We start from the raw sequence: 14,176 nt of genomic DNA, 5'->3' as shown, positions 1-14,176 counted from the left end.
ATATATATATATATGTATATTAAAATCCCAGGCTAAACTTTTTGCATTTGGATTACTTCACAAACTTCAGAGTAAATGTTTTTTAAAAAATTAAAAAGAACAGTTACTTGACTTACATTCACCTAAACAAAGAGGACTCACCCAAGTTGTTTCTTCAGAACCAAGACTCTGCCTTAAAGGCCACTTAGCACTCTTGGGTTAAAGGGAACAAAATGCCAGTAGCCTTAGAATAGCCCTTTTGTCTGTCAAGCCAAGAGGGTTCCAGAATTTTGACATGCAGTCTCAAAGCACTTCACTACACGCTCAAGACTTTTAAAAAGTATAAAATGCTGGACGTGATGTAATCCACTTATTTTTATTATCATTTTCATTTTACAACTGGAGAAACAAATTCAAAAGGGTCCATTTCATTATTGAGCATTGGCAAGCCTACATTTTACAAATGGGCAAATAAGGCTCAGGGAGATGAAGTGACTCTCGGAGGTCACACAGAAAGTGAGTGGGAGAGTCTGCACCTGAGCCCAGGCAGACCCTTTGATCAATCACTAAGAGCTAATTCCATAGTAGGTCAAAGGATGACTGCAAGGACCATGTGTTTATGATGGGCCCATTTCTTCTTGAACCAAGCCCATCACTGGGAAATTTCAAATATTAGTTAATACACACACAAAAATAAATGCTTGAGGTAGCCAGTCGTAGGAACAGAGAAGCATTCTCTGCTATAAGGTTGCAACCGCACTCAAAGCCACCAATCCAAAAAGCTCATGCTCTACTCCTACCCCACGTTCCAGACCCTGGGTTTGGGGCTTTGGCTTGTAGCTCTGGCTCATGACTGAAGGACCCCAAGTCTGGCAGGTGTGTTACCTTGACCAGGTCAAAGTGACCTGGGACACAACATGGCTCTGTTCCCAGCACCTCCAAGGAAACAACCAGTCCCTAGTCCAATACATACGGAGTCCTGTTTATGCACCATCCCTGTGCTAGACTCGGGGGGAATCAGCAGTCAGAGAGGAAGGCAGGGAAAAGACAGCAAGATGAAAGAAGTGAACAGAACACTGTATCTTTGCTTGAAAACAAAAGGAAACCTGCTATTCAGCTGGGGAGAGAAGATAGCTCCACAGGGACATTTAACAAGACAAAATGCAGAAGGAAAGTCCCAGAAGAATGGACATAATGGGTGAAGGATGTCAAGGTAGTTCAAAGGATGACAAGTGGCAGCAGGGAGGAGTGTGTCAGAAAATCTGGTTATGAGATCGGTCCAAGATTTGTTATAATCTTGCTACAAGAGACATAGCCTCCAGTAGATGAACCCAAAGATTCCCTCTTGGTAGGAAAACTATAGAGGAGGAGAGAATGGATAGGTAATCATCGTTAGACAAGATGCAAGAAGAATGTTCAGTTGAAGGTCACTAGACACTTAACTGACAGTCAGCAGGGTGGGTGGGTGAGTGGGTGGTTAGTTTTCTCAGAGCAAGTCTCAATCCCATTATACTTTCCAGAAACTAGGTTAAGCATTTTTATCAGAAATGCTAATGTCTTCCCGCAACTAGATTCTGACATCCATCTCACCAAAAATTCTATCCTCGTCTACATTCAGGACAATTTTTCCTTTATCCCATCACATCTGTGTCTTTCATGGCCTGGTCTGCCCCTACAAGGCAACCAAGACCACAAAACTCAATTCATATTGTGTGACTGCTGTCAGAGGCCAGGTCTGGACTTAACATTTACTCTCTGAAGCAGAAAGATGACCCCGGTTAGCTTATTCTCGTGGGATAAACGTATAGGGGTGGACCCAGGTGCAGTCATGTCTAAAACTTGTACAGTTTGGGGGATACTCTTTAAGAAAAAAATACAAAATTATGACTATATAACTAGGCACAAAAATACATATTTATTTAGGATGAGAAAAGAAATCACAACAATTCTTGGATGCTTGGAGATTCAGGTCCCATTCTTCACAAACCTCTTCTCAGAAATGGGTCCATAGTCACACGTTCCAACGCCATCTCCACCTGACACTGGGACACTGAAGTGTTAAGATTCATTTACTTCCTCCTGGGGGTTCACTTACAGCCTGCTGGCACCCACACTTCTCTTACCCCAGGCAGGCAACACCCCTGCCACCCTGCCCTGGCTTTACTCATTGACCAAAAATGACAAGGAAAACCAAGGCATTCATCTGTGCACAGATTCAACAAACAACCGTTGACCACCTTCGTGTACCAGGCATGAGCTCAGATGGAAACACGCTTTCCATGAACTGAACATAACATCTATTTTGAGCAAGTGGATTGTGTCACCTCATTTGTTTGACAGAATTTACTGAGGATTGCCTGTACGCCGAGCCTGAGCCAAACAACCGGTACATGAGGTAGACACCATTGTTACCCCCATTTTGTCAGCGACAGAACTGTGGTAAATGAGGAAGTTAAGTGCATGGTGGAGCTTGGGGGTTAAACCTAAGTCTCTTCAGAATCATAGGCCTTATCCACACTCTAAGTGTTCAGCATCTAGGAGGGCTGTCTGTTTGTAACGCACACACAAGCACACACACATATAATAGATGACATGTATCTATTCTTTACAATTTATAAAGCATTTTTACCTATACAGCACCAGCCATCTTTCCAGCAGCTCTGTGAAGAATCAGGGAGAAAGTGGAGGAGACCCCTCAGCCCTCATCCTGTTTCCCAGCTGTGGGGCCTTGGAGAAATCACATCCAACAGTCACGGAAGGGGCTGAATTTAGTCTTTTCTGTAACCCAAGAGCTCTGGCGTCCTTTGATCTATGACTGTCAACCTTGACCTTACATCCCTCCCCACAGGCTCTTACTGATTGAGCTGTGAGAAAACCCAGAGTGCTCTGGCCAAATGCCCCCCCCCCGGCCCCGCCCAGGCCTGAGGAGGCCACTAGAAGCTGGAATTTGTCCCTGCTCAATAGTTGCCCAGTGGTGGCTTTCTGAGGCCTGTCTTTATAGACGGGAGGGCCCAAGGGGCAGAAGGCTCAGGTAGGGCACACAGGAGTCCAGCCAAAAGAAAGGCTTTACCCCATGACAGTTCTCCTGCTTTTGCTTCCTCTTCCCAGTGGCTAAAAAGAATTACTTCTGCCTGTGCTAACAAGTCCATTATCATCCCCTGGCTGGGCCGCATTCCAGGCTCTGCTCTCCAAGTGACTGGGGACACAGGTGACAAAGGCTCATGATAACCATCAAGCTGTCCGTGATAACCCTGAGGGACAGGGAGGGGGTCAGGGTTCCTGAACTGCACTTTAAGGAAAAAGAGAAACTAATTCCTAAAATAATTACTCTCTTTAAAAAGTTCTTTCTGTTGATTCAACTTTTTTTCTTGCTTTAAGATTATATTTCACTTTCTTCTTTCTAAAAAAAAAATCTTCTGTTTAATTCATCTCCCTTCCTCAATGCTTTAGGTTTCTAATCTGGGCTTATAAAGGACTTCAGGAGACGGGCAGTCCCCTAAGATTATGATTAGATTGTCAAAGAGAGTCACGATCCTGAATAATTTTGAGTGGTGGCAGCACTTGGACCCAGCTGTGTTGAGCCAAGAGCCAAGAGTCTTAAAAGCCTGTGGTTGAGTGATATAGGGCAGGTACATCAAGAGCTTTTCTTCTGAGATCATAAGCAACTGTTTCAATTAGAAGATGTCCTTTTAAAAATGGACTCATGTGATGGTGAGGTCAAAAGAGGAAATACTTGTTTAAAATCCTTGAGATAATTAAATTGGGAAGAGGAATATCAGCAAATTAATTGGTTGTAAATTTCCTATGCACAAAGCTCCTGGTCTGCGGTTAGTCTAGACACTTGTCATTGGGAGTGATTTAGCTACAGTAACTCTGAGCAATCACCCCCACCCTCCTCTCAGACCCGTGGTTGCCAGCATAGCCCCCATTCAACCAACTCTGGAATCATTGAAACCTGGGATTCTGAATTCTGTTCACTCTCTGGAGCTTGCAGCTGGCTTCTGGCCGGTTTCCAAGGGTCTTCCTCCTAAAATCCATGGGCATGTTTCTGCCAGTAACTCCTCCTAAAATAATATATAGTTCTAACACTCACAAAACTTCACCAGTCCCCCTTACTTACAGAATGAAAAACAAATTCTTCATCCTTTTCCCCCAATCCTTTGCATTTTTCAATCCGAAGTTCTTCTTCCCTGTTATTCCCTCATGAACTTTTCTCCAATCAACCTGCCCCACTCACTGTCCCTCAAACCCACCAAGCCCATCCCATGTCCACACCTTTTGGCCATCTCCCTCCCTGCAGTGACTTGCCTCTTCTTCTGAAACCAGAGTTCCTGCCTGGGCCTCTTCCGTGGGTCTCTCCTAGAGCCGTCCCAGTTTCCATGGCTCTTCTGTCTGACATCTTGACCACACCCTGCTCATCTCTTATGTTCCTGTATTGTGTTCTAGGTTCATTTGCCTTGTGATGTCTTCCCTTCCTTGGATGCAGTTAGAGTTGCTTGAGGACAGGGGTTGTGTGTAGCCATTTTGAAATCCCTGCCATATTGGACAGTGTTTTGATCATGGTGGGAACTCAGTATTTATCGAGAACTCAGCACAGGCTTCCTCAGATCTGCCTGGATCAAAATCCTCAGTCCACTGTTTAATGACCGTGTGTCTTTGAGTTATTTGGCTCTTTAAAACTTCTGTGTCTTCACTTGTAAATGGAAGTCATGGTAGTACCCACCGCAAAGTGGCATAGTGAGGATTGTGTGAGATAAAGCACGCACGGTGCTCAGGATAGTCTGATACCCAGTGCTCAGTGCCGGTGAGGGGCTGTTATCTTCAACACCACCATCAGGGCTGTTACTGGAATCTAAAAATGTGAAAATTCAGGTAATCCTGAGAAGAGTGGTGGGCCATCCCTTAAATGAAGATGGCCCCTTAGAACCAACACAGCAGGGAGGCAGCCCTCCCCAACACATATAGAAAGGACGAAATGTAATTTCAGCCCTGCAGATGTGTGTGTGGAAATTTCAGATAAAACAACAATAGATAAACCAGAACTAGATTACTAAGGCTGCCTCAAACCAGTGATCCGCAACCAGCAAATTATGACTTTCCAGTAGCCAGGTGAGACTGCCCCTTGCTCTCCAAAATCTATGGAGCTCTCCATGGGCACGGGCATGATGTGTCTTTTCTGTGTCCCTTCCAACACATTCAGTTCTCAAATTCTCAGTCCCCACACACCCTGTGTCCACCTCATCTTCCTGGAATTACTGTCCCTGTTAGTGAGTGTAAGACTTTGAGAAAATAAGGGTGCCTGGGTGGCTCAGTCGGTTGAGCGTCCAACTCTTGGTTTTGGCTCAGGTCATGATCTCAGGGTCGTCAGATCGAGCCCTGCGTTGGACTCCATGCTTTGCTGGGAGTCTGCTTGGGATTCTCTCTCTCTCTCCCTCTGCCCCTCCCACTCATGCTCTCTCTCTCTAAAATAAATAAACCTTTAAAAAATAAAAAAGAAGACTGAGAAAATAAAGGTATCTTCTCATTAGAAAGATTTGGTGAGGTGTAGGAGAGTGACCCACCAGATTCCACGAGCACCATGTTGTCCCTGGCGTCCACTGTGAGCCGCCGCAGCAGCCAGTGCGGGCAGACCACCCTTGTGCAGACGTCTCGAAGTGAAGATGCCAGGTCGTCACCATATCAGAGACGTAGAGGCAAAGATTCTACCTCTACAGGAGAGTTACAGCCTATGCCGACCTCACCTGGAGATGACCTGCAGAGCCCTGCCACGCAGGATATGTTATTTTCCAGCCTTGCTCAGATACATTCCTCAACAGTTCCCCTTGACTTTGACGTTAGTTCACTGCTGACATATGGCACTCCCAGCTCTTGGGTAGAGGGGACTCCAAGGAGTGGTGTTAGAGGTACACCTGTGAGGCAGAGGCCTGACCTGGGGTCTGCACGGTAGGGCCTGCAGGTGGATTTGCAGTCTGATGTGCCAGCAGCAGAAGATATAGTGGCGAGTGAGCAGTCTCTAGGCCAAAAACTTGTGATTTGGGGAACAGATGTAAATGTGGCGACATGCAAAGAAAATTTTCAGAGATTCCTTCAGTGTTTTATTGACCCTCTGGCTAAAGAAGAGGAAAATATTGGCATAGATATTACTGAACCTTTGTACATGCAACGACTTGGGGAGATAAATGTCATCAGGGAGCCATTTTTAAATATAAACTGTGAACACATAAAATCATTTGACAAAAATCTATACAGACAGCTCATCTGCTACCCACAGGAAGTTATCCCAACATTTGACATGGCTGTCAATGAGACCTTCTTTGACCGTTACCCTGACTCAATCTTAGAACATCAGATTCAAGTAAGACCATTCAATGCATTAAAGACGAAGAACATGAGAAACCTGAATCCAGAAGACATCGACCAGCTTATTGCCATCAGTGGCATGGTAATCAGGACATCCCAGCTGATTCCAGAGATGCAAGAGGCCTTCTTCCAGTGCCAAGTGTGTGCCCAAACAGCTCGGGTGGAGATTGACTGTGGCCGCATTGCTGAGCCCTCTGTTTGTGAGCGCTGCCACACCACCCACAGCATGGCGCTGATCCACAACCGCTCTTTGTTCTCTGACAAGCAGATGATCAAACTTCAAGAGTCTCCTGAAGCTACGCCTGCAGGGCAGATGCCTCATACTGTCATCCTTTTTGCTTACAGTGATCTTGTTGACAAGGTTCAGCCTGGAGACAGAGTGAACATTACAGGCATCTATCGAGCTGTTCCTATTCGAGTCAACTCAAGAGTAAGTAACGTGAAGTCTGTCTACAAAACCCACATTGATGTCATTCACTACCGGAAAACTGATGCAAAACGTCTACATGGCCTTGATGAAGAAGCAGAGCAGAAATTTTTTTCAGAGAAGCATGTGGAATTGCTCAAGGAACTTTCTAGAAAGCCAGACATTTATGAGAGACTTGCATCAGCCTTGGCTCCAAGCATTTATGAACATGAAGATATAAAGAAGGGAATCTTGCTTCAGCTCTTTGGTGGAACACGAAAGGATTTTAGTCACACAGGAAGAGGCAAATTTCGTGCTGAGATCAACATCCTGTTGTGTGTTGACCCTGGGACCAGCAAGTCCCAGCTGCTGCAGTATGTGTACAATCTGGTCCCCAGGGGCCAGTACATGTCCGGGAAAGTCTCCAGTGCAGTCGGCCTCACTGCGTATGTGATGAAAGACCCTGAGACAAGGCAGCTTGTCTTGCAGACTGGTGCCCTTGTCCTGAGTGACAATGGTATCTGCTGTATTGATGAGTTTGACAAGATGAATGAAAGTACAAGATCAGTACTACATGAAGTCATGGAACAGCAGACTCTTTCCATTGCAAAGCCTGGGATTATTTGCCAGCTCAATGCCCGTACCTCTATCCTGGCAGCAGCAAATCCTATTGAGTCTCAATGGAATCCTAAAAAAACTACGATTGAAAATATCCAGCTACCTCACACATTATTATCAAGGTTTGATTTGATATTCCTCATGCTGGACCCTCAGGACGAAGCCAATGATAGGCGTCTGGCCCACCACCTCGTTGCTTTGTACTACCAGAGTGAGGAGCAAGTGGAGGAGCAGTTCATGGACATGGCAGTGCTGAAGGACTACATTGCTTACACCCACAGCATGGTCATGCCTTGTCTGAGCCAGGAAGCCAGCCAGGCTCTCCCTGAGGTTTATGTAGACATGAGGAAGATTGGTAGCAGCCAAGGAATGGTTTCTGCATACCCTCGACAGCTGGAGTCATTAATTCGACTAGCAGAAGCCCATGCTAAAGTATGATTCTCAAGCAAAGTTGAAGCAGTTGATGTTGAAGAAGCAAAACATCTCCATCGGGAAGCTCTAAAGCAGTCTGCCACTGACCCCTGGACTGGCATTTTGGACATATCTATTTTAACTACAGGAATGAGTGTCACCTCTTGCAAACGGAAAGAAGAGTTAGCTGAAGCATTGAAAAAACTTATTTTATCTAAGGGCAAACCACCAGCTCTAAAATATCAGCAACTTTTTGAAGACATCCGGGGACAATCTGACATAGCTATTACCAAAGATATGTTTGAAGAAGCCCTGCATGCCTTGGCTGATGATGACTTCTTAACAGTAACTGGCAAAACTGGCTGCTTGCTCTGAAGCTCTTGTGAGCAGTGCTGTCTGTGTGTGTCTGCACTTGGGTGTTGTACTTATGTACATATGTGTGCTGCATAGGGGCCAATCAGCTGCCACTGTTGCTGTCAGTGGAAAAAGATTCTTCAAGTCATTATTAGGCTCCATAAAAATTTTCTAACCTGGGTTCAGTTTTCATAGTGAAGTGTATGTTTTCACTTGTTTAACATTTTAAGTGAAAATGCTGTGCCAATTTATAATTTACAGTAGAGGCTATTTTTTTAAAGTGCCATTATTTTAGCACCAGGGCTTTAATCTGTACTGCCATATGTATGTGTGTGTGTGTGTGTGTGTGTGTGTGTGTGTGTGTGTGTGTGTGTGTGTGTATGTGAGGATGTCACTCTTTTTTAGAGATGGCAGTCTGGGTCATGGGTCATGTTTTTTGTGCTGGACTTTCTAAAGGCAATCATCCATATGCTTGAAGTTTTTGTAATATGAGATAAAATTTAGCCAGTGCAAATCATTCAGTGTGAGGTAATGAAGGACCAGAGCCTTTCTCCCTCTTACAGCTCTTAACTGTAATTCCTTCTAGAGGCTTGTTCTCATGGCTTCCATAAGATTTAAAAAAAAATAGGTGGTTGGAAATGATTAGATTCTAGGTTAACTTCTACTTTTTCCTAGTATGTAAACTTTTTCCTAAATAAATGATTGAATAAGAAAAAAAAGAGAAAGAAAGAAAGAAAGAAAGAAAGACAGACAGACAGACAGACAGACTTGGTGCCTCTGTGTTAGAGTCAGAGCCCAGAACTGCACCCATTAGTACAGGCTAACCCCTAACTGTTGGTGTCCCAGGAAGTGGTTAATGTTTTTTTGTTCCCTTGTGTTTCTCTTAGCTCCTGTCCTACAGTTGTAGACAAGAGTAGCGTATCTAACTGCAATGAAACATCACTGTGGAACCTTCTTGTCATGGACGCTCCTTGTCCTGCAACCACTGCTACTCCCACAGAGTGAAGGAGGTGGGGGTCCTGAACCACCTTTAAAAAAAAAAGATTTATTCATTTATTTGAGAGAGAGTGTATGTGTGTGTGTGAGCTGGGGTAGAAGCAGAGGGAGAGGGAGAGACAGAATCCTCAAACAGACTCCCCGCCCGGCACAGAGCCTTACACGGGGCTCAATCCCAGGACCTGAGATCATGACCTGAGCTGAAATCAACTGAATGAGCCACCAAGGCACCCCCCTGCACCACATTTTAATCATATCATTTCATCAATGCACTGTTTTCCATGCCGGGAGAAGACCTTGCCAAGATGGACATCGTGCTTGTTAATAAATTAAACCAGCATGTGTCTGGCTCTGTCCTAAGTACTGGGAGTCAAGTGATAAATAAGACATGTTTTCTGAGCCTCATATGGCCCATCTTCTATGCAAAGAGTTGCAGAGAGCTTTTCTGAAACATGCATCAGCTTTTGTCACTGCCCTGCCCCCTGGCTCTCCTCGCTTAGCCAGAGCATCTCTTCGGCTCCATCTCCAGGTTATCAGAAACAGACAGGCAGAGTGGGAAAGATCGAGGATGTGCGGTTTAGAATGTTGGCTCACCAGGGTTCCAGCTCCAGAAGAACATCTATAAATGCAGCAATTGGTCACTGGTGTATGCAAAAGTCACATGAAGTGAGCCATCACTGTTCAAGCTCTGTCCTCGGCAGAGAGGCAAAGTGTCCATCCGGCGCCATGTGAAATACACTCTCAACCCCAATAGCGCTTCGTCAGAATGTGCATGTTCTGACTCCAGTCTTCACAATCCCCACAGCCAGAGACTCTTTTCCTTGTCCCCAGGAGCATTTCTAAAGACGATCACTCCTTCTCCCAGGATGGCGTAGCCCTGAAAGCATTTTGGTTTGCTAGAAGCCTTGGAAAGACACTCAATAATCTTCTGTATTCCCCTCGCATATTCTGCACCAAATGTGGTTCCTTCATTTCTCCTGAAGCCAGGCTCCAAGGTCACTCCCTCCAGGAAGCCCTCCCAAATTTACCAGCCCCCACCATCTCTAATCATGTATTTGCTCTCCCCTTCCAGCAGTCCTGTGGTTTTGTGTTCAGTTTGGATGTGTCATTCTCCACCTGTTGATATGTTGTTAGGACGACAGGTTGTTTATCCTTTATCCAAAACCTGTGGAGTGAAATGTGTTTTGGAATTCAGAACTTTTCAGATCTTAGAAAGGTAATAGAGGTTCTAGGGTAGCGCCCACAACCAAACGTGCTAATGTTTGTTCAATGAAACATGAATAGTCACACGGAGTAGGATACATTAAGATTATAATCAGCTTCTTATCCATCAGTTCAGGTGAGGTTTTCCACACCTGTGTTGAGTATTTCCGAAGCGTGGATCTGGGCTGCTAATAAGAGCCCCCCTTACCAAACCTCCCTCCGTGCCAGGCACTCTGCTCTTGTATTATCGCCTTCAACCCCACAGCAGCGCACAGGAAGGAGGTGTTATTTTCCACATGGGAGAGATGAGGCCAGCAGAGCTCAGAGGGGATAATTTGCCCAAGGTCAAACCTCTAGAAAACAGAGGACCCAGCATGCAAACCCAAGCCTGCCTACCCGCAAGCTTGATGCTTAATGGCCAGACAGTTTTCATACCAAATGTGCTTCCTCTCACATCTCCAATTACAGTGTTCCACATGCAAGATGGAATATATAAATGCTTGCCAACGATGAAAACAAACAGAAGAGCATTTAATTTTTTTAATTTGTAATTCACAAATTATGCCTGCCTTCTTCCAAAAAGGCTGCACAACACTTCAAACATCAGTCAGCTCCGGAAGGTGAGCACGAAGCCTCTGGAAGCCCAGATGTGACCAGGCTAGATGAAGACACCAACAAATAGCGTCAGCTGATGGGTCACAATGAGGCAGTGCACGGGCCACACTGATGGCCATGTGTGTTCAGCTCACGTGGCATCAATGGTCAATATTTAGAGCTCAAGGGATTTCAACTAGAGGTCAAAATAATTTTCCCTTATAAACGTGAAATGCGGTATTTTAATTGTTCCTACTTCTTTCTCTTGAGAAAATTAGATATTCCCACAATACGGCGTTTTCATTCATTTGTAGCAATCATCAGCCGATGCTGGGTAGCACCTTGAGGTGGGGTGAGCATTCCCCAGGTAGCCAGAGTACCCCCACTCCTGCACACCGGGATTCGGAGGGAATTTGAGTCTGGGAACACTGCATCTGATAGAATGGGCCTGTGTCTGATACCTTGCCCTGACGGGCTCCCCACAGGCTGGGAGTCTGCTGGCTGATGTGAGCGGGGCAGATGGTTTGTGTAGTTCTTCTATTACCAATCAAGGACTTGCAGCAGGGTGACCCTAGAAGATCATATTTTCAGCACCATCCCAGTCACCGACTTGCTGCAAGGACACAGAGAGACAGGGAGCCTGTGTGTGTGCCAGAAACAAAAGAAATGTGAGGGGGCTAAGCACAGCCACTGGGCCCAGGACCCAGAAGGAGGCAGAGGTGGCCCCTCGTACTAGGCCCTCAAAGGGAAAGTTTCTCATGTGCAGCACAAGCACCAGAACCGAGGTCACTTCTCGAACCCAGGCTCCACCCCCCTTGAAAAGAAGCTGAGGAAAGGCCCAAGCGTTGCTTAGGGCCGTGGCATACGTGAAGTTCTGTGATCAGAGGGCCTACGTGAAACAGTGTCACAGCGGGACAAGGCCCTGGCCACCTGCTGGCTCCCTGGGTTTTCCCAGTTGCCAAGATGATCACCCAAAACCCAAGTTGCCCTTTCCCAAGTTCAGCAAAGACACCTTATGGAAGGCCCAGCAGAGTTTACATTGGAATCAGTATGTGAAGAGAGGCAAGTTTTCCTTTTCCCCCAAGTTGGGAAGCCAGACGTTTCCAGGCGTGATCTGAAGTCCACTATCTGAGAAGCATGTGCCTTCGGACCACCCATTCCTAGCACCGAGTCCCGCACGGTGGTCCTCTTTGTTTCCAGAACTCTTGGGGAGACTCTTGGGAAGAAACAGAAAGGTAGCAGTAAAATCCAGGCAACCCATCATGCCAAAGCTTGTCGAGGGCACAGGGGGCAAAAGGACCTTGAACAGATTGGCCCACCTGCCGTCTTGGAAGGAGAGACCACAGTGATGGCTCTCACCCTCGCCACCAGCTCCACCCGCTGTCAGACACACTCGGAAATCTGGTGACTGGCCAACGTGCCCACCCGTCAGTATTGTAAACTGAATGGAAGCAATTATTTTGCTAGTCTTCTGGAAATTTCTACATTTTCCAGATCAGCTCCATTTGCTGGGCCTGGGACAGAAAGCCCAGTGGGCTGTGTGCCCCGGCATCCTGGGAGATGAGGTACTGGCCAAGTGCAGCTCTCCAGGAGCCAGAAATGTAAAGCAGGCCTGGTAACTGCATTGTTGTTTGGTTTGGATCTGAGAGGCAAACATCCAATTTGAGATCAAATAAATGGATCCTGGGCCTGAGTAAGCTTTTTAAATAGGATTCACTCTAGAGCCGTTTAAAAATTAGAAGGAAGTGCCAGCGAAATTCTGCCCGCACTTCTTGGGCTAAAAAAGAGACCCGTCCCCCCAGGAGGGGACCCATCCATAACAGATGCTGTTTCATATTTACAGAAGTAGTGCAACAGGCTTAGGGAATAGGGAAGGATCTTAGATAATTTTGACTCGAATGAAGATAAAAAGAATTTAAATATACAGCACCGATGATTCCAAAATAAAGGCAGGTAATAACATTTCATGGGTGCTCACTATGTACTTGACACTGTTTTAAGTATTTAAGAATTTCACAATATTACCCATTTACTACTTATAAAGTCATCATTATCATTATCCCACCAAAGCTATGAGGTAGCTATTATTACTATCCCCAATTTACAGATGAGAAAACTGAGTCATAGTGTGTACTGGTGCCAAGATTCTAACCTAGCATGTCTGACTCTGAAGTCCATGTGCTTAACCTACCTAGAAAGTGTTCTTACAATATTTTACTCCAAAAACAATTCCAGGATCTATGCATCTCACCTACAGTGTAGCACATACCAGCTTCTTCTATTCCCAGCTAATCCCAGCTTCCTCTTTGTAGAATTTCACATTGTTTGAAAAGTAACATCTCAAAGCAGAAGGGACCCTCCTTCAGACCTTGGAGGTGAACTGTCATTGATCTGAGCCACACAGAGTAACCTCTTTTCTCTTTGCTGGGGATTGGTGGACATGTGACGAAGATCTAGCTATAAGAACTGATGAAATTTGGCAGGAGGTGTCTGGAAAGGATTTCGCTCCATGATAAACAGATACAGAGAGATAGTCCACCGCATTTTTCCTTTTTTGAATGTGTATAAAGCATGACGCTTGGAGTTGAGAAAACCATTTTAGGTTTGTCAGCCTATGGACAAAAAGCCAACATACTGAGGATGGCAGAGCAGAAAGATTTTAAAAAGCCTGGGTCTCCAATGACAGATTGAGCCAACACACCAAACTTGGATGCCTGTATTTCCAGACTTCTTGTCTTGCTACATAGGATAATTATACATCTTTGTTGCTTAAGCCATTATTAGGCATTATGTCACTCTGCATTCAAATGTACCCTGACTTAGACCTGTATCCTTTGCCTATGTGTAGACATATGTCATGTCTATACATTTTCTACCTTCTTTATTCCACTTAATCTATAGCTGCTTGACCAGATAAAACCAGTCAGTCAAAAAAGGAAAAACAATGTATTTGAACAGCAGTTTATCAACACTGTTCTTGGGGGGGAAAAAAAGTTCAAGACTGTTGTATTATCATTTACCATCCCCCTACCCTGAATCTTGCTCAGATGCACTCACCAGGAGGCTATGACTCGGCAGTAAACAAAATAAAATACATCCCCACTTTCCTCATTAGTAAAATAAGCAATCTGAACCAGATGATCCCTAGGTAAATTTCAGCACTGACATTTTATGCTTCATGCCTATCTATCTGTTAGGAAGGGTTATATTGTAATAATTTCTAGAGATGCCCTATAACTAATGACCACATCTTTA

The 14,176-nt window shown here is 45.2% G+C and overlaps 1 pseudogene; it reads left to right on the top strand.

Moving 5' to 3' along the window:
* Positions 1 to 5,557: 5,557 nt before the first annotated feature.
* Positions 5,558 to 8,368, top strand: LOC112839285 (DNA replication licensing factor MCM4 pseudogene; annotated as a pseudogene).
* The last annotated feature ends 5,808 nt before the right edge of the window (positions 8,369 to 14,176 follow it).

This window comes from Callorhinus ursinus, unplaced genomic scaffold, assembly GCF_003265705.2.
Source record: "Callorhinus ursinus isolate GAN/ISIS: 27379988/994484 unplaced genomic scaffold, GSC_fseal_2.0 scaffold54, whole genome shotgun sequence".
NCBI lineage: Eukaryota > Metazoa > Chordata > Mammalia > Carnivora > Otariidae > Callorhinus > Callorhinus ursinus.
The sequence above is the reverse complement of the archived record's forward strand: the minus strand, read 5'-3'. Positions and strand labels throughout refer to the sequence as shown.